Consider the following 27,401-nt stretch of genomic DNA (forward strand, 5'->3'; position numbering starts at 1 on the left):
AGAATAAAGGAGCATAAAAATTCCGTTAAGTACGGACAAGAAAATTCAGCTGTGTTTCTCCACACCAGTAAGGAGGACCACCGCATGGATTGGGAAAAAGCAGGAAATTATTTATAAATCCCAGTGTAGTTTTCGAAGAAAAATTATTGAATCCTCTCTCATTAAACACCTACCCAATTTTAATTTATCGAAAGGTCAATGGTCACCAGACTGGATCACATGGATGGCAGCAAACAAATTGATTATGAAAGCGGCAGGACAGATTCCCACATACCAACCCCAAGTAACTTGAGTCCCCTTGCCCGCGTCTCCTAATTGTTCTCTCCCTGTCCATATTTATACTTGTTAACTCTATTCCTTTGTATCATTCTGCTGAAGAGGACCACAGTCAGTGGTCGAAATATACAGATAATTAGTATTTCTGATTTCTTTTCTCTGACAGTGGGTTAACAAGTTTCATATATATATATCTATCTATCTATATATATATATATATATACATATATATATATATATATACGTGTGTGTGTGTGTGTGTACACATATATAATTAAACTAACTAACCAGTCCCTCCGTCCTAATGGGTACTTTTTTTTTTTATACTCTACTTGCGGCCAAGCTACTATATGAATCCATTTGGAACGATTGTGCATTTCATACAGGAGGAGCCAAGAAAAGAGGGAGGGTGGGGTGGTGAATGGGAGTGGAGTATGTAGGGATGAAATGGGTGGGAATGGATCTATGCCTTTGACTTTTGGCTACCTCCCTTATAAGGGGGAAAAAGCCGTTGGTATGTGTACAGTATTTGTATGTATACAAATTATAGCGTGAAACATGTATGCTCAAAATTATTTAATTTGACTTGATTTCATTTATTTCAGTACGATATAATTTCACAAACATTTCAAACCAATACTAATACAAATGGGATAACCAACAAACATAAAGAATCTAGACAGAGTTACAGGTAAGAATATAATAATATACTAGGAATAAATCAAAACAGCCAAATAATGGGGCTTATTTTCATTGATGTCAAAAAGATATATATATATATATATATATACATTATATATATACATATATATATATATACATATATACATATATATATACATATATATATATATACATATATATATGTATATGTGTGTGCGTGTATATATATATATGTGTATATATATATATATATGTGTGTATATGCTATATATATATACAAACATATATATATATATATATATATATATATATATATATATATGCGGAAAAACCACCAAGGAAAAAGAAAACTGTTGATCAAGCGCTTTCGTTTATTCAGACATCCTCAGGGTACATAGAAATGAAAAAGGACACAAGAATATATACACAGAGTATAAGGTCAGGAAGGGAACCAGGGAAGGTTGTGAGGCTCTATTGTCGACCTGACCCGTTCGTGGCAGCGGACGTTTGGGCCACTACCTTTTGCATAATAAAATTGTCCAGCTTATACATACCATGAATTAAATCTAAGTTATTGACAAATGTATCAGACTGGATTCTATTATATTTCTAGTCAAATATGACTTATTTTTAACAATTTCTTTAGCACCCTCCCAAATTATGTAATGAGAAAAGTCCCGTAGGCGAATAGATAATGCATTAGAAATTTGCCCACTCTTGACGCTATACTGACGTTATTTTGACCTTACTTTTTATTCTTTTTCAGTCTGACCAATATAGCATTTGCTGCAATTATTACATGGAATTGAATAGATGCACCCTTCTACCTTATAAGGCGAGTTTTTAATTAAAAGACTTCTAACTGTAATGGAGTTCTTAAATGCCACTTGAATGTTGTACCATTTTCCGCTAGCTGGCGACGCGTGTCTATGGAAATAGCTCAATTTAGCAGGAACGGTAAACTAAGTTGAGCATTTTCCGTCAACTGGCCACATGCGTGTCTCAGAGTCCAATGTTACCAGATTGTGGTGGTGGAGTCAAGGAAAAAATTTATAATTTAGTATTTTGGAGGCAAATATATATATATATATATATATATATATATATATATATATATATATATATATATATATATATATATATATATATGTACTATGATATATATACAATATATAATTCAGTAGATGTATAAAGTATACTTGTAGCAGAAATATATTCAAGTAGAAATAGACAGTATAATAGGAAAACAAAATAATGAAAGAGTAAGTTGATGGGAAAATTCAAAATCAGTACGCGAGAGTAATCACCACGAAAAAGACTTCTATAACAACGAACTACGTTTTCTGCAACAACACAACAATAACGCTCACTATCCAAAAACCAATTGCCCAGTCCTATTAATCGCTAGAATTATGTACATCAAACCAAACACGAAGCTATGACTAATATTTCGCGAAATTCAGACAGCTCATATCATTGTTACATGATACACACACACACACACACACACACACACACACACACACACACACACACGATCTGATAAAATGGGATGATAGAAATACAAGAGGACACGGAAAGGAAATCAAGAAAGACAGCTATAGAAGAGATCTGAAAAAGAACAGCTTTCCTCACAGAGTAATAGACAGTTGGAACAAGTTAGATGAGAAAGTGGTGTGTGCAAAAACAATACATGAATTTAAAGATAGTTTACATAAAATGAGATATGAAGACAGGAGACCACGAGCATAGCTCCCCTTCCCATAAAATACAACTAGGTAAATACACACACGTTGCAACAAATTACTGCACGTTGCTGTTCGTTTGCAATTCACGATTGTGCTGCCGATAATTCACTTACAATAATATATATACTGTATGTGTGTGTGTGTGTGTGTGTGTACACTAGGAAATTTTTAGGTACGTATCATTTTTATAATCCGCTCTGGCAACACTGTTACACCAACGCTCACTCGCTCAATTTAATGGAAAATTCAATTTAGCGGACTGGACCTTGGCTGAATTAGTTCGTTAAATCAGGCTTCTACTGTATTTACCTAGTTGTATTTTGCAGAAGGAGATCTATGCTTGTAGTGACCTGCAGTTGTATCTTTCTGCACCCAGTTCTTTCTTAAAATCATGTATAGTTTTAGCACTCACTGTTTCCTCTTTCAATTTGTTCTATGTATCTATTACTCTGAGTTGATAAGTTTAGTTTGTCCAATCTTTGTTCATATGTCAGCTTGCAAAGTGTTAGTGCCATCTTTGTCATTGCTCTTTGTGTGTGTGTGTGTGTGTGTGTGTGTGTGTGTGTGTGTTGGTGTAACAGAAAAAACTGCTACAAGTGACACTGACAAATGAAACCACTATTATCATCTATGACTGCTTGAGTTGCCATCTTTGTTGTGATAGATGCAAAGGTCAAAGAAATACAAGTATACTATATTCGTCTAACCTAACCAGCATTTAGTAATGTGGTGCATGTAATTCTAAAGGTCATCAAGGTTGTCGTCATCATCAGGGATGTTTTGTCACCCGATTAGACTGCTGGGGGTAGAGGAGTTTCATAGCTTGAAGAAAATCATAAAGGATTACAAAGGCAGAGCATGCCGACAGGAGACCTTTTGGTTCATAACTAGGTCGGATGATATATATATATATATATATATATATATATGTATATATATATATATGTATATATATGTACATATATATATATATGTATATATATATATAAAAGATAAAATAAAATGAAAATTATAATAATGTAAATAATAATAAAATAGATAATACATAGGTATAATTAAATTATAAACAAACAGGTAAATAGTAAATGATAATAAATTAAAAAATAATTAATAATAAATGGAAATCAAGCAAATAATAAATAAACAGACAAATAATAACAAACAAATAATCAAATAATATCAAATAAGTGGCAGTCATTACAACATCTTGCTTTAAATGTTTATCTAAACGAATCTTAAAGCTTCGAACTGAACTACAGCCCAGTTCCTTGGCACTGTTTTAAAAATATGTAGCTTGGTGACATCACTTGGAGAGGGAGAACACCTGGTACACGCCATCAGCACCATTGTCAAACGGACAACACTGACAGGACTGGAGAGAAGACAATCATATGGCATCTCAAGCCTTTTGTCGCAACTCCATTCAGTAGTGTATTACTATTGGATTGATGCACTTTTTATCTATTCATCTCCACCAATTAAAGCATATATTACATTGATATATTTTAATTTACAAAATGAATATTTTTCTTTTGTTATATTATGGAGGTGAGAAGTTCTAAAAAAAAAAAACATTCTTTTTACTTTGTCTGCTTGATAATTATACTTATTTTATGGTCATTAGCTAGTGCAAACCCATAATATGGAATCACTGACATACATTGGGCCCACTGGATATAGAAACAATGATAATGGGGATGGCAGGATTTGGTAAGTCCTTCAGGGTTCTAGCGACTTTTAAAATGATGACAGCATTAAGACAATCCACTTCTATTCCAGTATGATTATCATATAAACACATTTTACATTTCTCTCATTTAAAAGATTTTTTTCTATAGAATGATTATGTTAGGTTAGGCTAGAGTATATGAGGTTAGGAGCTGTTGGGTATTGTAGATTTCATATTATATATCATGTTTGCACGATTCTGGAACTTATCCCTCTCTTTTAGCATCTGAAAGATCTATTTTTTCTTATAGAATGGTTATTTTAGGTTAGGAGTAACTGAAAAACAAGTTTCATGTCAAATATCCGTGTTTGCGTGACTCTGGAATCTATTCCTTTTTACAATTTTTCAGCTTGAATGATGAATTACAATTTTCTCAAAATCCATTCACTGTTTTTCGTCTAAACCTGTTCTGCATACCACACTACCTCCTGGAGAGTACCAGTGCAGTTTTGTTATAATACCATAATCATCCACATTCATTCTATATGATATACAAATTTATTAGAGATTACAAATTATATTCTATCTGGCTAATTTTATGACAAGTTGTCAAGTAGTTCCATGAATTTTCAATTTTGTTGATAATGATACAACTTTCCGTTAGATATTGTTGATGCCACTAATTTTTACCTCTGTAATATCCGGGGCGAGGTTTACCATATTTATGCTTTTATATTTGTACAATTCACTTTCAATATTGAATAATTTAGTATCCTTCCACCTGTCACTCTTGCCGACACTAAGCTTACTTTCGCCTACATTGTTTCAATGCGCCGTCACATTTGCTAAAAATGCAACGTTTGATATATGAAATTAGATATTTCATAAATAGTTTTCACTGTAAATAAATATTTGGGAAAATGAGAGTTGTTATTTATTAGACTTTACCTTTAATCATTTCTATTTCTACTTCAGATTTCCCTCCTGCCTTGATATTCTTTCTCTTCTTTGTAGCTTTATCCATTTCCCCTCCATTGATATTAGATATTGGCCTTTCCACTGGTAATGTTTCACACAGTTCTTTATAATCGTTTTCCATCTTCAGATTCGAGAAATATCTCGGATAAGACTTGTAAATATATTAAAAAAAAAGTGACTCGATAGTTCCAGGTCATCAGTATTAGCAGAAAAATATAGTTTATTTTATACTAGAGATAATTAACGCTATTCACCGATTTTATATTGAACAAACGATTTGACAGATTTATGCCATAATGTCGACAACACGAAACCGCCTGAAATTTCTAAGCCTTTGCGTTCTGTATTTCTTTTCGTTCAGATTCACCCCACACCAAAAAGGTATTAGTAGAAATATATAATTCATTTTGTGGTAATTATTGTACACTGGCAGTAATTATTGTACACTGGCAACACTGGCGTAACTGTTTTCATGTTTGGTATCACTGTGTACTGTTAGTTACAGTCGCACCACAGGCGAGTGTAGTTCCCCTCTTGCAGTTCCTCTGTTGATGTGTAAGTTTATGTGTGTTTATTTTGTCCTGTTATGTACTGTGTTCATGCTGTGTTGCATGTTTGTCATAAATTGTTTATGTTGTGTTAATGTGTTGTATGGCTAACGCTAGATATTTTGTCTGTTTATGTTATAGATCTGAGAGCCGTTATTTTGTTGAATAAAGCTTGGAGTTTGCTACCAAGTGTTTCAGTCTCATAACAATTTATTCAACAAAATACTCGTCATGGCTAAGCTGCTTAAGCCATGTCGACTGGACACGGATCCCAGCTCTCCTACGGCGGCCAAGGAGTGGAAACACTGGCACCGAACCTTTCAAAACTTCATGGAGGAGAGTGGAGAGACCGCACCCAACAAGCTGAAGGCTCTAGTGAACTGTGTATCCCCGAGTGTGTACGAACTCATCGAAGACTGTGCTACGTATGAAGGTGCCGTTGCAAAACTAGAGAGTGTTTACGTCAAGTTACCGAATGAGATTTTTGCAAGGCATGTTTTGGCAACCCGACGACAGCAGTCAGGTGAATCCCTTGATGAATTTCTGAGAGAGTTACATAAACTAAGCAAGGGTTGTAACTTTAAGGCAGTCACAGCTGAACAATACCGGGAGGAGATGGTACGTGATGCGTTTATTAACGGTATTGCCTCAGCATTTATTCGTCAGCGCCTGCTAGAAAACAAGTCCTTGGATCTGGAGGCGGGGTACAGTCAGGCCCGTACATTGGATCTTGCCCAGCGTAATGCTGATTCCTACACGTCTTCCTTGCCTGTTCCTCATGCAGCTGCTTTAGTTCCAGGACGGCAAGGACAGCCTTGTGATGGCCAACAACCGCAGTCAACGAAAGAAGAGGCGGAAAGAAGATCACCTGTGGACTCGACTGTCGCCGCTGCACATTCGTCAAAGAAGAAATGCTATTTTTGTGGTAATGCATTACATATTACAGGTAGGAGTAGTTGTCCTGCCCGTGCTGTTACATGCAACAACTGTGGTAAGACAGGTCATTTTGCCAAAGTCTGTAGATCCAAGGGTAAGACTTCTGACAGCACTACTGCTACACTGTATAACCCCACTCTGCTCACACTTGCTGCCACTTTTCCAAAGAACCTTTCACATGCAGCTACAGACATCACTGTCAATGGTCATTCACTGAAAGCATTAATTGACTCATGCAGTTCGGACAGTTTCATAAGTGAGAAAGTGGCACAGAAACTAAAGCTGACAGTAGTTCTTGCAAGCAAGGAGATTTCAATGGCATCAGCATCTTTGAATACTAGCTCCCCTGGGTATGTTATGGTAGACTTGGGTCATGTCAATCAGAATTATCCATGTGTTCAGCTAGGGGTTTTAAAGGATTTATGTTGTGATGTGATCTTGGGTCATGATTTTCAAAAGCAGCACGAGAGTGTAACTTTTCAGTATGGGGGAAATAAACCAAGTTTAAGGGTAACTAGTAACTGTGCCTTGGCAACAGCTGATATTGAGGAGCCTTCACTGTTTCCGAACTTACCCCAACAGTGTAAACCAATTGCAGTTAAATCCAGACGCTATAGTGAAGATGATCAGTTGTTTATAAGTGACCAGTTATCACGCTTGCTATCTGAAAGTATCATTGAGCCAAGCATATCCCCATGGAGAGCACAGGTCGTAGTTGTAAAAGATCCACTTGACAGGCACAAAAAGAGACTTTGTATTGATTATTCTCAAACCATCAACCAGTACACAGAACTAGATGCATATCCCCTTCCAAGGATAGAGGACATGGTGCACAGTCTTGCAAAGTACAAGGTGTTTTCCACATTTGACTTGAAGAGCGCATACCACCAAATTAGCATTAAAGAGAGTGAGAGGAAGTACACTGCTTTTGAGGGTGCAGGGAAATTATATCAGTTTTGCAGAGTCCCATTTGGTGTCACTAATGGAGTAGCAGTATTTCAGAGAGCTATGGATAAGTTAGTTGGAGATGAGGGTCTTAAAGATACTTTCCCATATCTAGATAATATTACTGTAGCTGGATCAACTCAGGATGAACATGATAGCAATGTTAAGAAATTTTTGGAGGTTATTCAGAAACGGAAGCTTACCCTCAATGAATCTAAATCAGTTATGTCTGTGCCTACAATCAATGTTCTTGGGCATTGTGTTGGTAATAATGTCATAAGGCCTGACCCTGACAGATTACGTCCTCTCCAGGAATTACCACCTCCCACAAATATAGGGTCTTTGCGAAGAGTTCAAGGGTTGTTTGCATATTATGCTAAATGGATTCCTGGCTTCTCCGATAAAATCCAACCCTTGATAAACACAAAAACTTTTCCATTGAGTGAATCAGCACTAGCTGCCTTTAACACCTTGAAAAGGCAGCTTACGGATGCTTCTCTAAGGTCTGTGGATGAGAGCCTTCCTTTTGTTGTGGAGTGTGATGCTTCAGAGGTCGCTATCTCAGCAGTATTGAACCAGGGTGGCAGGCCAGTAGCTTTCATGTCAAGAACGCTTCAGGGAAGTGAGTTGCATTATCCTGCTGTAGAAAAGGAGGCTACAGCTATTATTGAAGCGGTTCGCAAGTGGAGTCATTTCTTAGCCAGAAGACATTTTACTCTGATTACTGATCAGCGCTCTGTAATGTTCATGTTGGATAACAGAAAAAGAACCAAGATAAAGAATAACAAGATACAAGAGTGGAGGCTTGAGCTGGCATCATTCAGTTATACGATACAATATCGTCCCGGGAAACAGAATGTTGCGCCAGATACCTTGTCTCGTGCATACTGCTGTTCTGTTTTCCCAATGTCGAATCTTACAGGCATTCATGAGAATCTTTGCCACCCTGGGGTAACTCGGCTTTTGCATTTTGTGCGATCTAAAAACCTCCCCTTCTCAACAGATGATGTGAAAAAGGTGTGTGCTTCTTGTAAAGTCTGTGCACAGCAAAAACCACAATTCCATCGTTCAGCACAAGGGGTCCTCATTAAAGCCACACAGCCGATGGAACGCCTCAGTATTGATTTCAAAGGACCTTTACCTTCCACCACAAACAATAAGTACATACTTACAGTTGTTGATGAATACTCGCGTTTTCCTTTTGCATTTCCTTGTTCAAATATGAATTCAAAAACAGTAATCAAATGTCTTGAGTCTATCTTCAGTCTTTGTGGAATGCCGAGTTTCATTCATTCAGATCAAGGTCCTTCTTTCATTTCTCAAGAACTGAAGATGTACCTTTCTCAGAAGGGAGTTGCAACAAGTAAAACAACACCTTATCACCCAATAGGTAATGGTCAGGTTGAGAGGTACAACGGGATTATTTGGAAGGCTGTTTGTTTAACACTTGAATCTCATGGTTTGAAGAACCAACACTGGGAGATGGTGCTTCCCGAGGTTTTGCATTCAATAAGATCACTCTTATGCACTGCAACCAATGAGACTCCACATGAGCGTTTCTTCAGGTTCCAACGACGTTCTAGTTTCGGAAATGGATTACCAACATGGCTTTTGACCCCTGGGCAAGTGTTATTGCGGCGGCATGTTAGGTCTAGCAAACACGAACCATTAACTGATCAGGTAGAACTTGTTGATGTGAACCCAATGTACGCAAGTGTCAAATATCCAGACGGGCGTGAGTCAACTGTGTCTATCCGTGACTTAGCTCCAAGTCCTGAGAGTCCGACGACTCTTACTTACCCGGATGAGGCACCAGGAAATATAGAGACTCTGGGTTCACACACAACACAAGATGTACAGCCTCATACTAATCATGACTCTCATTCATTCACTGAGCCCACTGAGTTAAGGAGGTCGACTCGCGTGTTAAAGCCCCCCGATCGTTACGGATGGGACTAATCTGATATTTCTGACATGGTATCCATTTTGTTAATGCTGAATTTTTCTAGGAGGGGAGAATGTGGTAATTATTGTACACTGGCAGTAATTATTGTACACTGGCAACACTGGCGTAACTGTTTTCATGTTTGGTATCACTGTGTACTGTTAGTTACAGTCGCACCACAGGCGAGTGTAGTTCCCCTCTTGCAGTTCCTCTGTTGATGTGTAAGTTTATGTGTGTTTATTTTGTCCTGTTATGTACTGTGTTCATGCTGTGTTGCATGTTTGTCATAAATTGTTTATGTTGTGTTAATGTGTTGTATGGCTAACGCTAGATATTTTGTCTGTTTATGTTATAGATCTGAGAGCCGTTATTTTGTTGAATAAAGCTTGGAGTTTGCTACCAAGTGTTTCAGTCTCATAACACATTTTACACTAGAAATGCTCAACGCTATTCACCGGATTTAGATTGAACAGAGGAGTTGATAATTTTATGCCATAATGTCGACAATACAAAACCGCCTGCAATCCAAAATCCTTTGCGTTCTGTATATATGTTGTCATTAAAATTTACCCCCATATCATGCATGTATCATCAGAAAATTATAATATATCTTATGCTAGAGAAACTACGCTATTCACCGAGTTTATATAAACAGACGAATTTGTAAATTCCTACAATAATGTCGACAATACGAAACCACCTGGAATTCCAAATCCTTTACTTTCTATATTTTCGTTATCATTAAAATCCATCCCACGCCATCCCTTAACAACGAAATAATTATTAATGCTCACAGATGTGCTGATGGATATTTTAGCGACCCGACCAGCCCAGGTGGGGCTCCTTGCAGTGTTGCCAGATTTTTTTTTACGCCAGATTTTGCCATTCTGGCTTATTTTAAAGCCGTTTGGCGTGGGAAAATATATTTAGCATTTTGGCTTTTTTCTTGGCTTATTCTGAATTAGCTTTGGGCAGTAATTTGTTTGTTTTTTATACATTTTTTTAAGAGACAAGACTTTTTCATTTGGTCTTTTTATGCATATTTACTTTGTTTTGGTTTCTTTTCCCAATTTACTTGGCTATAAACATTTTTCCTTCTTTGGTGAACAGTGTTGACCAAAGTTATTGCGATGAAGCTTTGAATTTAGCACAATTACAGTGACCATAAATATAGTTTGCGGTTACACGTGTTTGGGTGTATTAGAGTGGTATTTAGTTAAATTTGTGCAAAATCTATAATAAATTGAAATTATAATAATAAATGATAATAAATTGAGTATATGATTCTACTTAAATTGACAGCCATTTTTAATAAGCCGAGCGGGACTGACGTTGTGTTTCCGGATTTAGTTTAGGTTAGTTTTCTTGTGCTTATTTTCGTTGCAACAGTTGATATTTGGATTGCACAATGCCTTTAACGTGATAGAAATATATGTGTTATTGCGAAGATACGAATATATAAGTATTTCTGCATTGCAAGCAGTGTACATGCTTCAAATTGGTGATTCGAGTTTAATTTTTAGTTGGTCTGCAATCTTGAAAGTGTACATTCAATGTTGAGATTTTGTACACGAGATTAGAAAACTATATGTGAAATGTTCTCTTCGGTATTGTAGTATACTTTTATAGATTCTGTGCTACTGATTCTTTTTTGTGGTTTATATAGATACTTAAGCAACCTAGCCATGTCATCGAAGAAATGGAAAACTTCTTATGATAGTAATAGCCAGGGAATATATATAACAGTAACTGCGAGAAAACCTTCGTGTGGCTTAAAAAAGCTAGTGATCATGGTACTGAAGCAGCATACATACTCACTGCAAATTATGTCACTGTAACATTTCTTCAAGACTGAGTAATTTGCAAAACCATGGTACATTTTCCTTCTCTTGTTAAAGAAGATGGTCTTGAAGAGTTGGAGGATCAGTGAAAAGTCCTGTTGTACTCAAAAAAGAAAGTTTGCAGAGCCGGTTAGTTCTAGTCCAACTTCCTTCTGGCATCATGAGTTGCTGGAAGTTAAAGATGGTAATAATTATATGATGAAATTTGAACTGTTTTCTAAATTCATGACTGGCCTGCTTGCACTTCCACACTCATCTGCTTGTGTTGAGAGAATATTCTCTCGGGTGAATATGATCAAAACAAAGCAAGCAAATAGACTTCAAGTCTGTGCAATTGCGGTGTTGGCAAAACAAGCAGTGAGTAGCTCGTCAAGGTGTGCCATGTTGTGAGTGGACACCTTCACCTGAACTCGTCAACAATTTGAAAAGTGGCATGTGTCACAAACGGTATACAGAAAAAAAAAACGACAGAGTGAAGAGACAACTTAACATTCATGGGAGCCTGGTGATGACAGTGAGGGATGTGGTGATCCACTGCAAGTCTACCTACATTGATTGCACCATTACAGGCAGTGCTAATTAGTTTGATGTATACAGTTTTCTAACTTCAAAATGTTTTCATAGGTATGTTGTGTAATATAATTCAATTTTTTTTTTCTTCAATATAGTAGTTGTTGGCAAGCTGTCTAGGTTTTTTTTAATTTTCCAGAGTGGCAACACTGCTTGTCAGTGCAATGAAAACCTTGTTCGGGGTGAGACGGGCACTCCTACGTGTGACAGCCTCACTGGGCGGTGTTTGGCTTGTACTGGAACACAGCTGGTTGGCATTGCCATCTCTGCAAACCAGACCATTATTTATGGTGACCCAGAGAAGTAAGTAGAAATAGATTGGATTATTAAAATCTGAATAAAGAAATATTTTTTGTTGTCGCCATGACGCTAGTATGTGACATGTACCAGTTACCTGTACGTAGCCTTCTTCTGGCCTAAATCTCCCTAAGTAAGAGAAGGGACTCCATAGGCCACACCACTGATCATGTCAACTCAACATTTGTAGTTGTTCTCGATGGTTTTTGTCTGCAAATCGTAGCATTCACTCAGCAAAGAGGTGTGTTTTCAATCTCTTTTTGAAAACACTGATATTATCACACTGCTTGACACAGGTTGATAGCTTGTTAAACAGTCGAGGGGCACAGTTTTGAAAGGCTCTATGTCCGATTTCTTGATAATATCTTGGTTCATTAAGCCGACAGTGTTCAGTGTTATGTCGCAGAATAACTTGAGACATTGTGTAGTAATCTTCTAGGAGCTCATTTAAGTACATTGGTGTACTTTTTTTTTTCTTGGAATGTGAGTACACATATTTTGTATTCTATTCTAGCTTTTATTGGGAGCCAGTGTAATTCAATTAATGTGGGAGTAATTCTTTCTCAACGAGGAATATTTTTTATCAAACGTGCAGCTCTTTTCATTATCATTTGCAGTTTCTGCAGCAGGTAGTTTGGCAGGCCGTAATAAGAAAAATTGCAGTAGTCTAACCTACTGAGAACATGATTGTGAATTGTTTTTTTCATCGAATCTATGTCAAGGTATTTTCTAACAAAGGATAAGTTTTTCAAATGGTAGTTTGCAACTTTCACTATGTTATTTACTTGCTCACAGAAATCTAAGTTTTTATCAGTTATAATAATCCCCAAGTCTTTCACTTTGTTGTTAAGTGACATGTATGTGTCAAGAGCTTTGAAACTTGTAAGGTCATAGCAAACTAGATCATTATGTTTTCCGATTACCATACACTCATTCTTGTCCTAATTAAGTTTCAATTTCTTTGAGTTCATCCAACTTTTCACTTCACTTATTATTTCATTCAATTTAATTTCAGCTTGGACAATGTTTGTTAATGTTAGATAAAACTGTGTGTCATCAGCATAAAGCTTAAAGTCAATTTCATGATTTCTTAGTATCTGTGCAAGGCCGATTGTGTAAATACAAAAAAGAATTGGACCCAATACACTACCTTGAGGTACCCCCTCTATGTAGCGTTCTTATTTCCAAAAAGGTACCACCAAATTGCACTCGATAAGTTCTGTTTTTAAGATAACTCTCCAGGTATTCCAAAGCTTCATTAACTATTCCAATGTTATGACGCTCTTGTATTCATAGATTATGTTCAACAGTGTCGAAAGCTGCACTTAGATCTAACAAAATTAAAATGCTACATTTACCTTCGTCCATGTTTACCAACATATTATTTACCACGGCACATAAGGTTGTTTTTAGTTGAGTGTAGTCTTCTATATGCTGACTGTCAGGAAAATTATTGATGGCCAACAAGTGTTCCATTAACTGTTCAAGGATTACTTTCTCAAACACTTTTGATAAAAATGTTAGGTGAGATACAGGTGTATATGAAGTCAAAGATTGTGGATCTTTATTGGCTTTAACTATTGGCTTCACTGTGGCATCAGGAAAAACCCTAGTGGCAATACTAGTATTCACCAACTCGGTCACTACCCCCCATGCCAGTTTATCAAGATTCCCACCGGTGAAAATTTTCCTGAAGGGAATTGGATCGTTATCACAGAACGTTGGATTTGCTCTAAGTATGATAGATTTAATCTTTGGTATGTCTTTTTGCTGAAAACATTCTAATCTCTCTTGATCGTGTGGTATAATTATTATAGGTATTCTGTACTCATTGGTAGAAAAACCTCTTATTGCATTCTCAATTTTCTCTTCAAAAAAGGTCAGAAACATTTGGGCCACTACTTCATCACAATATCCCTCCGGCATCTTTTTCTGTTTATTGTTGCCAGTTCAACTGCTTAATATATTATAGAGCAATCTAATATCGGATCCGGCTTCACTGGTTTTACCTCTGTATTATTCATGTTTTCGTCGAACAATAACTTTTTTTCATGCTGTTTTGCTTCAATGTAGGCTAGTCTAGTTTCATTTGTCTGATCTCTGCACCATTTTCTTTCCTTTTCTTTTTTTCTCGTTTTCTGCTTCAGTATTAAGCCCATTAAACCATGGTGAATCATCTTTCATGGTCATTTCCTTTTCAACTATAGGGCATTGAGAGTTGTATAATTGTTTTATGGTGCTATTAAAATATGTTTGTCAAACTAATTGCACAATTTGTATATAACTTTTCATGGACGCAACTTTCTAGTTTTTTCTTAGTGAGAATGTCAATTAGAGTAATAATGAAGGCCTTAGGGTTTAGATTAGTCAATGGTCTGAACATTATTTTCTTCTTTCGTTTTAAGTCTCTACTGAATGGAAGCTTAAATTGCACAAGTTTATCAACAGGCGACACATCACAAACTTCACCAACCTCCATCTCCATAACCAAGTCTCTATCCGAAGCACAGAAAACAAAGTCTAGAGTATGTCCACTTATTGAGGTCATACCATTACCTTTATTAGTTATATTAAAGGAAGACATCATCTCCAAAAATGTGACTGTTGATGCAATGTTGTCATCAACCCAGATATTGAAGTCTCCACAATTAACAATTTCTGTACTGATCATATTAACTGTCTCTAAAAATTGGCGTAAATCAATAAATAGGTTAACATTGGTCTGCGGTGGTCTATATACAACCACAAAAGAACACTTTTTTGCTCCTGTCTCACACGTCATGTACATGCCTTCATATGTATATTGTGTTCAATTTATTTAAAGGTATTTCTTAAAAATAGACCAACTCCTCCACCTCTTCTTATATCCCTAGAAACATGAACAAAGTTATAAGAGTCAGGAGTCGTTTCTTTTATTTTCACATTTTCACCAACACTTAACCAAGTTTTAGTTAGCGCTAATATATCAAGATCATTATCCTTCCATAAGTTATATATTTCAAATGTTTTGTTGCCAACTGATTGTATGTTTAACAATCCACACTTAACACTACTATTCAGTCTAACAACAGCCATCATCTGTTAAATTACATATCCTACTTATTTCAGATTGGTAGACAGGGCAGTTAATGGTCATTAACACTGAGATATTTCAGTTTTCTTGTATCTGACACAGTTAATACATTTCTCAATGGTAGCTGTACAGTCTTTGGATGCATGATTACCCGCACATTTAAAGCAAACGGGATCATCATCATTATCATTCTTAGCCTGACATTTATCAATCTTATGGTTGAACCTTTGGCAATAGTAGTAAACCATTGGGTGATACCTATCTCGAACAGTAAATCTCCCCCATTCCAGGAACAGTCTATCGCCATTTTTCTTAATAAGTGCTCTTACTTCTGGGTTGCATCTCAACATGTAATGCACTGTGTTATTAGCCGCAGGTTTATCAAGTAGATATTTTTTTTTCCCTTACATTGTCAATGGAATTTAGATAGACATTTCTCTCTATTAGTGTATCAATGATATGATCCTTTTCTTCCTCTTTATAGACATTGCAAATCATTATCGTTGGTTTCATTTTTTTTAATGTACTTTATAGATACTTTGTTGACAACTCCCAATTTCTTTTCTGCTTCTATAAGTGTTGTTTTATCCTCAAAATTCAAAACGGTCTCCACGACCTGTAAAACGAGTCAGTAATGTGCACACCATTAAGTGCTCCAACCACATCTTTTTTCATTTCGCTGCCTTTTTTCCCCATTTTCTTTTGCACTAACCACAAGCAAGTTTTTTTTTGTCTCTTTATTTCATTCCTTGATAACACTTGGCTCCATAATGGTGCTGAAGTCATGCCTACGGTAGTTTGGAGGTCAGCCGAGCCGGCTGCATGGGCGGTCGACAGTTCAGCAACCAGGCTGTCATTCTCTCACTCCTGCCACCTCTCTCTTTATACCCACAACAACATCTTTCTTCACTTCTTTAACCTCCTTCTTTGCATCATCTACCACGGTAACTACCTCTTTCTTCATGTCTTCAATTTCAGACTTGATCACAGTTTCCATATCACCTTTCAACAATTGTGAGCTATTTGACAACTGTGCCTTTATTTCATCCAACTTATTCATAATTAGATTGCCTGGGACAATACTTTCAAAACATGCAGCGTCACATGCCCAGTTTATACTCGTAACATTGTCAGGATTGACACCTTTCAAACCTACACACTTCAAATGAGCTCATTTGAAGTGTGTAGGTTTGAAAGGTGTCAATCCTCTCCGTCCCCTCATGCAGAAAAAGAGATGGGGAGATACCCCTTCTGTCTGCGTCAATTTATTTCTCCAGGAGGAACCAATATATGAGGGAGGGAAGTGGAGTATATGAGGGATGGGATGGGATGGGAGTGGTTTCTGTTATTTTTTTTTACTTGTAAGGGGGGAAAAGTCTTTCGTGTATATATATATATACATAAGTAGGGCCCATAAAGTTGCCAGCTTCATCCTGATGCTTCATGACATTTTTTTTTTTTTTTTATTTTTTTTTTTTTTTTATATTCGGGTTTGTATAAATCTCCTCTCGACAGATGGCAGCTGGGCACGGCATTGGTGCCCTGGACGGAGACCTGAGTGAAGGCGGCTTGCAGAGCGTGGTGCTGAATGACCCGGCGGCCCCGTTAGGGTCCACACAGCCCCCTCCCCTCCCCTGCCCCCATCCTCTGCTACCGACGACTCTGCCAATGTCGGATTAGGAGGTGGGGGAGGCCAGCCAGCTGGAGGGGTAGTGGGTCAACTGCCACCACCGCAGCAGCAGCAAAGATCCAATTCACTGCCACAGTACAATCCTGTACCTGCAGCTTCCTATGGTTCGCCAGGCAGCGCGGCGACCAGCCCAGGTGGGGTGTGGGGGGAGAGGAGCAGTGTATGGGGGGGGGGGGGAATTACTAGTTTCGCTTTATGTACAGTGATGCATAAAAAAGTGTTTTTTTAATCGCAAGTTTATTTATTTATTTTTTACTTTTTTGTTTTTTATTTTTTTATTTAATTTTATTTATTTATTTATTTTTCACTTTTTTATTTATTGATCTATTTATTTATTTATTTATTTATTTATTTTTATTTTTTATTTATTTATTTATTTATTTTTTGCTGTGTCTTGCGACACTGCTTCTGACCCAGGGCAGTGGACAAGGTGCAGGGATGACCCGTTATCCAGGAGGTGCTAAGATGAGAGGGAGGGTGGAGGGGTGTGGAGTGTATTCAGGGATGGAATGGGTGGGAATGATTTTATGCCTTTTCCTTTTTGGCTACCTCCCTTGTAAGGGGGGGAAAGCCTTGGTATGTGTCCTCTCCTTTATATGGGGGGACGGAGAGGGGGGGTCGCCGATTTAATGAAGCGGCCTTGCTGTGGATGTGCTGTGTCCTGCGACACTGCTTCTGACCCAGGGCAGTGGACAGGGTGCAGGGATGACCCGTTATCCAGGAGGTGCTAAGATGAGAGGGAGGGTGGAGGGGTGTGGAGTGTATTCAGGGATGGAATGGGTGGGAATGATTTTATGCCTTTTCCTTTTTGGCTATCTCCCGTGTAAGGGGGGAAAAGCCTTGGTATGTGTATGTATGTATCTTTTACACATCCAAATTTGTTCAAGTATATGAAAACAGGTGTAAGTACTTGATTCATCCCTCCACATATGCGTAAGAGACATCAGACATAGTATAAAAATAAACAAGTAATTGACCTTTTTGGTCAAGACTCAGATGCTGCAACAAAATGGCTACCTTACAAAATTTACTCTAAGTATAATCTTCAAAGATTTAACACTCCAAATTTCCTTGTCATGAATGGTTAAACATACACATAAAATAGGATATATAATAAGGTATGCACATATTAATCATGGTCTATGGGCCTGAAAAAACGAAAATATCCATGTTTTTTATATTAAAAACATTTTTTTTATAGAAAACAGCAGTCTTTTTTTTTTAATTAAAAAAACAGCATTTTTATTTTTTATTTTTTTTTTTTTTTTTTTTTTTCCATCTACATGTGTATGTGTGAGGAGATGGGAGACCAGGAGAGAAGTTTTGAAGAATTTTTCGGAAGGTCTTAGTTTAGTAGCAGCTTGTCGCATTGCGCTGCGGATTTCCCCGAGATCAGAAGTTTGTTTGGACACCATAAGTGAAATGATATTTGATTTTTATTCGGAGTGCATGAAGCAAGTGCAAAGAGGCAAGTTGAAGAGAGAGAGGAAAGGGTAAAGGTATTTCAGCATAAGCTCGCTATAACAAACTCCCCCAATTGTGGAAAGCCTTGAATAGTAAACTCAGAAGTTTGAGGGGAAAAAATCTTGTTTCAAAGATACATACATACCTACATAATATACCAAGGCTTTTTCCCCCATACAAGGGAGGTAGCACTTGTTAAATTTGCACTTGATAATTTGTTAAAAGGCAGATTCCACTGAATATCAGTAACCTTTTTGATCACGTGTGGTTCTCAGTCTTGCTCTGTTTGATTGCATCGTTCCGTTGTAATCTCCTTTAGAAATACTGTAGTAAAAGGAGAACACATGATTTTGTAAGGCAGCAGTTAGGGATGTAACAGACATGCTCCATGTAGTGAAGAACTAGAGTGTATTTGATGGGGCAGTAATACAAAGGATTTCAAAGGGGGAGCATGCGACAGGAGACCTTTTGGTCCATATCTAGGTCGCATGCATAAAAAATCATAATGATAAATAAATGAATAAATAAAAACTATAATAATGTAAATGATAAATAAGATACATAAATAAATGCATAGGTATAGTTGAATAATAAACAAACAGGTAAATAGTAAATAATGATAAATTGTCATATAACTAATAAGAAATGAGAATGAAACAAATAATAATAAACAAACAGACAAATGATAACAAAACAAATAAACAAATAATATAAAATAAATGATAATCATTCATACATTCTGTAAACTTTTCTAATTGGACTTTAGCTGAATTAGTTTGTTATATTGAGCTTGTACTGTAAATGGTACTTGTTAATGGAAGAGAAAGCTGTGAGGTGGAGATGGGCAGATTATTTCAAGGAGTTGCTAATTGTAGAGGAGGATAGAGGGAGCCAGGAGGTCTTTGATAGTAGCCATGGGAGATGATGATGATAGAGACTGACTGGGATAGGAAAGGAGAAAGCTCTTCTTAAGGAGGAGGTACCGTAAATGACAGTGGAAGAGAATGAAAGCTCTAAGGCACCTGTACTGGGTGGGTGCTGTCTATAGTGTTTGCCAGAGGGTGGGATAGTAATAGTGGAGTGACTGGTGAGATTGTTCAATGTGTGTCCAAGTGAAGGAAGGGTGACTAAGAGGCAAACTAGAATGGACGAAAGTTTTTTTTTTTTTTTCCACTGCCAAAGTTGCCCAGATATTAATATTGAGTATATAAAAACAAGTGCAACTTTGGCAGTGTAAAAAAAAAAAAAAATCCCAAGAAACTCAATTTTTTTTTTCTGCTACCCACACCACACTGCTTGTGTCAGCGGCTATGTGTTAAGACAGAAATGACGAAAAACTCATCGAAACCCTGATGCATCCAAGATTGGAATATGCATCGATGGTATGGTCCCCGCACAGAGTGAAGGACATAAGCAAGATCGAGAGAATACAAAGGGCAGATAAACTGTAAACTCTCTCCCCCTCCGTCCATTTATTAGAGAGGTTTACGGAGAAGATGAAGAACGTCCCCTCAGGCTGCGTTACTTCCTCGTCCATTGCCCATCCACTCGGAACTTTTGCACTCTCTCTTCTTTGCTCAACAGGCACTCCTCTTGCATCCCTTCACTTTTGATGGAACAACTTGTCTGATTTCTTTCCACCTGTTATCTGCCTCACCTCCACACAACATAAGAATGGGGGAGACTGCAAGAGACCATAGAGCCTACACTAGGCAGTTCCATGTCCCTTACCACCTGTCATCCCATCCATAAAGTTATTCAATTTCCTCTTGATGATGATGATCATGATATGGTTTAACGTCACAAACTATTGGGAGACTAGGATGGTGCCCCTTACAGTGAATTTTGTAGTGTGGAATTTAACAAAAATTTCCTCTTAAAACAATGAATAGTTTGAGCGCTTGCTACCTACGTTGTTACACAGTCCATTCCATTCGTTAACCACGCAGTTGGTGAACTGTTCTTGCCTATTTCCTTCTTAAACCCAAATTTGTCCAACTTGCACCCATTACTACCAGATCTGCCCTGTTGTCGTAATATGATGACCTTGCCTGTGTCACCCTTGTTCAAACCATTGACCTGCTTGAATACCTCTATCAGATCCCCCGCACTCTTCGTCTCTCCAGAGTTGAAGTTAAGATGCCACGAAGAGTCAAATATTGCTGACGCTATCCATTTTTATTACGCGGATTGTACTCCATCTTGAACACGTCAGGCTTCCTCTCCTCCTCCTCCTCAATCAGATTCCACGTCTTTGCTCCCTCGTATGATTTTCTCGTCCCTGTACATCTCTTTGCCTTAATTTTCACCCAAATTTATTTTTAGTCTATCCTCTTAAGTTGGTTGCTTATATTTTAGTTGCTCACTTAATTGTATTTAGTGATTAATTTATTATTAATCAATTTTTATTTTGCTTGTCATGAATTATTTTATGATATTTGAAGACCTGCTAGAAACACCAGAAGATGTATGTATTGTAGGACAGAGTTTAAGGTATTCTGCCAGGTTATGCTTTGAAGCTCTGCTTTAGTAGGTAAGTTTGCTGGTGCTATATTATGAGGTCTTAAAAGTTGGTCATTATATTCTAAACAAAAAATACTTGTTGAATGTGCGCACTTTGAAAACCATGTGTATTTGTTATCATTGTTGCTACAGTTATGTTCTTGCATGTTTTATTCTGGGTCGCATTTGGTTATTCTGGTCATTTAGCGAGTATGGATCTCGAGCTTTTTCGGACGTGGAACCGTAATTCAATTCTTTTCACCTGTGTGACCTCAAATTTGGGAATATATTAATTCCTTTTCTTTTTGGAATGTTAATATTTCAACAATTTTGACAACCCTATGAACCAGTTATTCAGCATTCGTTTATAATTGAAGAGTAATCTCGACCTTTAAATTCTATTCCCCGTGTGTCGTTGAGTCGGTAATTTAGGGATGTGAGTGCCATCCATATGGATCAGAGTCACAGAAATCTTATATGATCAGAAACTAATACCCATTCAATCTTTTTTTCTCTCTCTTTCCATTACCTGCTGTGCGAGAGCCATTGTTAGTGTTGAGGCCTTTAAGGTTGTATTGCCTTGTTGACCTGGTTGACATTTACAGACCATCTGGAGGCCTTGAACTGCTGATCTGGGACTCCTGGGCTCCCCGACATGTCACCCTGGGCCACAACAAGGCTCTAGTCAAGACGAAACTTGCGAGGGGCAGGCATTGCTGCAGCAACAGAGTAACCAAGTTCAAATGATCTTTGAGACTTACGTGTTATACCAGTGCATAGAAAAAATGTGAATTTATGTAAAGTTTCGAAGATTTGTTTAGGTTTGGGATTGAGGTTTGGATTTGGTGTTCCAGTTGCACAATCTGTCTTGACTCTCCTCTGCTTAGGTATGGACCCGCTTAGTCCGTCTGATGGAAGAGTGTGCGTTCCCACCAGAGAAGGTGGGCATGTATGCTTTATTTTTTATTTCACGACTTTTTTTTAGAGTTGCATTTCTTTTTTAGCCAAATTGGCTTATAAATTGACTTTTTTTATTTATTTAAATATTTTGTCAAGATTCAATGTTTATCTCCAAACCATTGCGTATCATGATTCTTCAAAGTTAGCACATAAGTACCTATGTAAGCACATGTGTGTGTTTGTGTGTATATATGTACACATGAGAAATCACATGAACTTGTGATTCTAGATATGTGGGAAAACCACCAAGGAAAATTATAAAATGATAACTGAGCGCTTTCATCTAGTTAGACAGCTTCATGGTATACACATTGATGCAAACATGTTTGCATTATCAATGTATGTAACATCAAGATGCCTAAATAGATGAAAGCCACTTGGTCATCATTCTATTATTTTCCTTGGTGGTTTTACTATATATATATATATATATATATATATATATATATATATATATATATATATACAAACATACACACATATATATTTTTTTCTGTCTTTTCTTATGTAGCTGATATAGAATGATTTGGTCTATTGGTACCTGGGAATTAACAGTTGAATTGAAAAAAAAAAAAAAATTGCAAGCCACATTTGATTTAGTAACATTGGTGCAGCACTAATGAGCATATATTCACTGAGGAGATGCGCAGCACTTTGTAGTTGTTATGCTTATGATTGATGCATTGTTTGTTAAAGTAGTTCTAGTTTATGCCAAGTTGTTTTGTTTTATTATGTGATATTAATGTTACACAAGGGAAATTTCACCAGACATGATTTTTAGTGTGAAATAGCTGTGGGAGACTGCTGGTATTGTAGTGAAGGTTGAAAAATATTGTTTGGGGTACTGTGTCATTTGTTTTCAGTTGTGGTAAAGTGTCACATGCTACATTTGCTAAATATAGGGGTCTCACTAATTGCCGAACAAAACCGAGAAAAGCCGAACAAAACAACAAAACCCAAACAAGGACGGGTTTTGCTCAAATGCACACTTCTATATATGTACATACATATACCAAGGCTTCTTTCCCCCTTACCAGGGGGGTAGCCAAAAAAGACAAGGCACAAAAACATTCCCACCCATTTCATCCCCGAAAACACTCCACACCCCTCCACCCTCCCTCCCATCTTAGCACCTCCTAGATGACGGGTCATCCCTGCACCCTGTCCACTGCCCTGGGTCAGAAGCAGTGTCACAGGACACAGCACATCCACAGCAAGGCCGCTTCATTAAATCGGCGACCCCCCCTCTCCGTCCCCCCATCTAAAGGAGAGAACGGGGAGAAATCCCTTCGGGCTGCGTCAAAAATTTTTACTCGCACACACTACCTCACCCCCATTCCCCCGTCCAATCCACCTCATGCATCACACTTCTATATATGTATGGTTGTATTATTTGAACTATTTTCTTTAAGATGTGTGATTTCCATGTAATATAATCGAAGAGAACTTACGCTTTTATCCTCTGCAATTTTACCGACCCCGGCTACGACTCGTCCAGCCAGCCCGCCGTCTATGATCACTGGTGGTATGGATCAAACTACATGCTTTTAAGTTTCTTACTGTTGTGTTATTAGTGTAATAGACTGCATATAGTTGAATTATTTAAACTCTTTTCTTTAAAATGTGTGATTTTCATGTAATTTGACCAAAGAGAAGTTATGTTTTAGCCTCTGCAGTATGACCGACCACAGCTACAAATACCGTAACAAATTAGCATATGGTTGCATTATTTGAACTATTTTCTTTAAAAGTTGTAATTTTCATGTAATTTGATCAAAGAGAAGTAACGTTTTTATCCTCTGCAAAATTACCGACCCCAGCTACGATTCGTGGTTACAAATTTACCGCTAGCCTGCCATCTATGTTCTGCGAATGCAGATCATCACTGAGCGTCAGGGTTGCCAGATTGGCGTTTTTAATGCCAAATTTTGTATTTTTGGAATGTTTTTACTGTGTTTGGCAGGAAAATTTGTTGGGTGGCATTTTTGGGAAAAGAATGATCTCTAATCACGACCGGGTATTTAAAAACGCCCCCCAAAAATGCCACCCAAAATTTTTTCCTGCCAAACACAGTAAAAAACATTCCAAAAATACCAAATTTGGCATTAAAAATGCCAATCTGGCAACCCTGACACTCAGTGATGATCTGCATTTGCAGAACATAGATAGCAGGCTAGCAGTAAATTTGTAACCACGAATTGTAGCTGGGGTCGGTAATATTGCAGAGGATAAAAACGTTACTTCTCTTTGATCAAATACATGAAAATCACACCTTTTAAAGAAAATAGTTCAAATAATGCAACCATATGCTAATTTGTTACGGTATATGTAGCTGTGGTCGGTCATACTGCAGAGGCTAAAACATAACTTCTCTTTGGTCAAATTACATGAAAATCACACATTTTAAAGAAAAGAGTTTAAATAATTCAACTATATGCAGTCTATTACACTAATAGTTTTAGATACTTGGGTGCAAATGTGGCAGGGAAAGGTGGAGTGAAAGTGGAGGTAGAATGTAGATTGAGAGAAGCGAGTAAATGCCTTGGTGGATTAAAGAGTGTAATGAGGAATAGACATTTGGGAATGGATGCTAAGAGGAGACTGTATGAAGGAGTGATTATGCCAACAGCACTGTATGGGGCAGAAACATGGAACATAAGAGAAGAAGAGAGAAGGAGTTTGAATGTGTTTGAGATGAGGTGTCTGAGAAATATGATGGGGGTTACTAGGCTAGATAGAGTGAGAAATGAGGAGGTGAGGAGGAGAACAGGGGTGGAAAAGGAGCTGGGAGATAGGGTTGATGAAAGAATATTAGGATGGTTTGGACACATGGAAAGAATGAGTGAAGAAAGACTAGTAAAAGAGGTGTGGAAGGCAGATGTGGAGGGAGTGAACATGAGGGGACGTCCTAGGATGAGATGGATGGATGGGGTGAAGGGGGCTTTGGGGAAGAGGGGAATGTCTGTTGAGGAAGGACGGGAGAGGACAGAAGACGGGTGAATGGAGAATGGATGTATATGGATGATGTTGTGATAGCACGAGGTGGAATGGGCGGGTGGATGGGGGGTGAGATAGTATGTGTGAGCAAAATTTGACGCAGCCCAAAGGGATTTCTCCCCGTCCTCTCATTTTATGCAATGGGGGGATGGAGAGGGGGTGTCGCCGATTTAATGAAGCGGCCTTGCTGTGGATGTGCTGTGTCCTGCGACACTGCTTCTGACCCAGGGCAGTGGACAAGGTGCAGGGATGACCCGTCATTCAGGAGGTGCTAAGATAAGAGGGAAGGTGGAGGGGAGTGGAGTGTATTCAGGGGTGGAATGGGTGGGATTGATTTTGTGCCTTTTTCTTTTTGGCTACCCCCCTTGTAAGGGGGAAAAAGCCTTGGTATATGTATGTATGTATTACACTAATAACACAACAGTAAGAAGCTTAAAAGCGTGTAGTTTGATCCATACCACCAGTGATCATAGACGGCGGGCTGGACGAGTCGTAGCTGGGGTTGGTAAAATTGCAGAGGATAAAAACGTAAGTTCTCTTTGATCATATTACATGGAAATCACACATTTTAAAGAAAATAGTTCAAATAATGCAACCATATATATATAGAAGTCTGCATTTGAGCAAAACCCATCCTTGTTTGGGTGTTGTGGTTTTGTTCGGCTTTTCTTGGTTTTGTTCGTTTTGTTCGGCAATTAGTGAGACCGAAATATAGTACATATATAAAAATGTAATGGGATAATGTTGTCAGGGAGGTAGGGTTTTTGAAAGGGAATAAAAAAATTAATTGATAAAGAGAATAAAAAACTAATTGGTGGCTTTTGTTTTCAGTAGTGGTAAAATGTCACATGCTACATTTGCTAAATATAGTACTTATATATAAATATAATGGGATAATGTTGTTTTCAGGGAGGTAGTTCTTTTTTAAGGGAATAAAAGGACTGTATTTGAAGGCTAAGAACACAGGGATGCACATTTTGTCCTTTTGTGTACACAGGGTATTTAGATAAAAACTTGCTTATTTGGACATTCAATGTGTACTAAAATATGTATCCAGGAAATCTGTATTTGGAAAAATTGGAAACTTCCAGTGCTCGGAACGAAAATGAAGTAGAGGTTCCCGCTGGTCTGCGGAAATTTCTGTCATTCATTTGTTTTGTTATTTTTGTTATTTAATTGTTTATTTTCATCTAAGTATTGGGGATTCTCTTAATTCTAGAGATTTTGAATATGTGATCCATGGCGAGAAAAAAAAAGTCTAGATGAGATGTCCTGTAAGAACAACAGGAGAGCATTTTTCATGACACTGCACTCTAACTTAAAAGAGGAAATTAAAATAGTTGAATATGAAATGACAACAGTACAGTACACCCTCAATATAACAGATCTCAACATATCGGATATAATGGACAAAAAATGTGACCGGACAAACCGTCGCTATAACGGATTTTCATCCACTATAGCGAGGGATCCTTGGTCATAACAGATCTTTGGATATGACAACAACAGGCCCCCTGTCCCCATACTGTCCATTATATCGGGGGTTTACTGTCATTTCTAATACCGGACAAACATCAGGATATAACGGAAAGCGTGTCACGATTCTTGGGGTTATTGTTTGTATTCTCATCAGCAGTCATGTCCCCAGTGCCTCTTATGTCGCCCGGAAGCGGAAGCGAGAACGGGTCTGCGGTGGTACGGCCCCCTCAGAGCAAGATGGACTCGATCAAGACGTGGTCCATAACCACGTACAAGTGCATGCGTCAGCCCACTCATCTCAGAGAAACTGGGCAAGCAAGAGCTCACGTCCCGTTGACTCAGGTGAGGAAACGTCAGTTGCGGGTTCATTCGAGTCTGTACGGAAGCTTACATTTGGCTCGCTCGTCTTGGTACTCTTTGTCTAGATTCTCGCTTCCTTTCTGCCGATTCTTGGTCTTGCCGCACCAGTGACGGACAGGTGACGGCTCAGTAGGATGGGCGTCGGAGAGGGTAGTCTCCATACTACCCGTCTCCAGAATGTGGGTTCCATCTCAAGGAGCTCGTATTCTGACTGTATGTAGGCCAGCCAGCGGTGGGTGGGTGGGTGGGCAAACATTTCAGTGCTGCAAGGGATACATTCAGAAATCCATGATTTTAAAGGGTTGCATACTATCTTAAGTAAAATAATATTTGAAATATCCAATGTATATATATATATATATATATATATATATATATATATATGTGTGTGTGTGTGTATGTATATACATACATATATAATATATATATATATATGTATATATGTGTGTGTGTATGTATA

The 27,401-nt window shown here is 37.8% G+C and overlaps 1 long non-coding RNA gene across 2 annotated transcripts; it reads left to right on the forward strand.

The window, feature by feature from the left end:
* Positions 1-10,956: 10,956 nt before the first annotated feature.
* On the forward strand, positions 10,957-27,168 carry LOC143022407 (uncharacterized). 2 transcript variants are annotated; one of them, XR_012966047.1, is made up of 4 exons: positions 10,957-11,063; positions 12,259-12,422; positions 17,005-17,313; positions 26,751-27,168. It is a non-coding gene; the product is annotated as an uncharacterized LOC143022407 (long non-coding RNA). The 2 variants fall into 2 exon arrangements; XR_012966046.1 differs by lacking the exon at positions 26,751-27,168 and adding an exon at positions 21,751-22,133 and having other exon boundaries at positions 10,958-11,063.
* The last annotated feature ends 233 nt before the right edge of the window (positions 27,169-27,401 follow it).

The sequence above is a fragment of the Oratosquilla oratoria genome, chromosome 44, assembly GCF_046742065.1.
Source record: "Oratosquilla oratoria isolate Oo_2021 chromosome 44, ASM4674206v1, whole genome shotgun sequence".
Lineage (NCBI taxonomy): Eukaryota > Metazoa > Arthropoda > Malacostraca > Stomatopoda > Squillidae > Oratosquilla > Oratosquilla oratoria.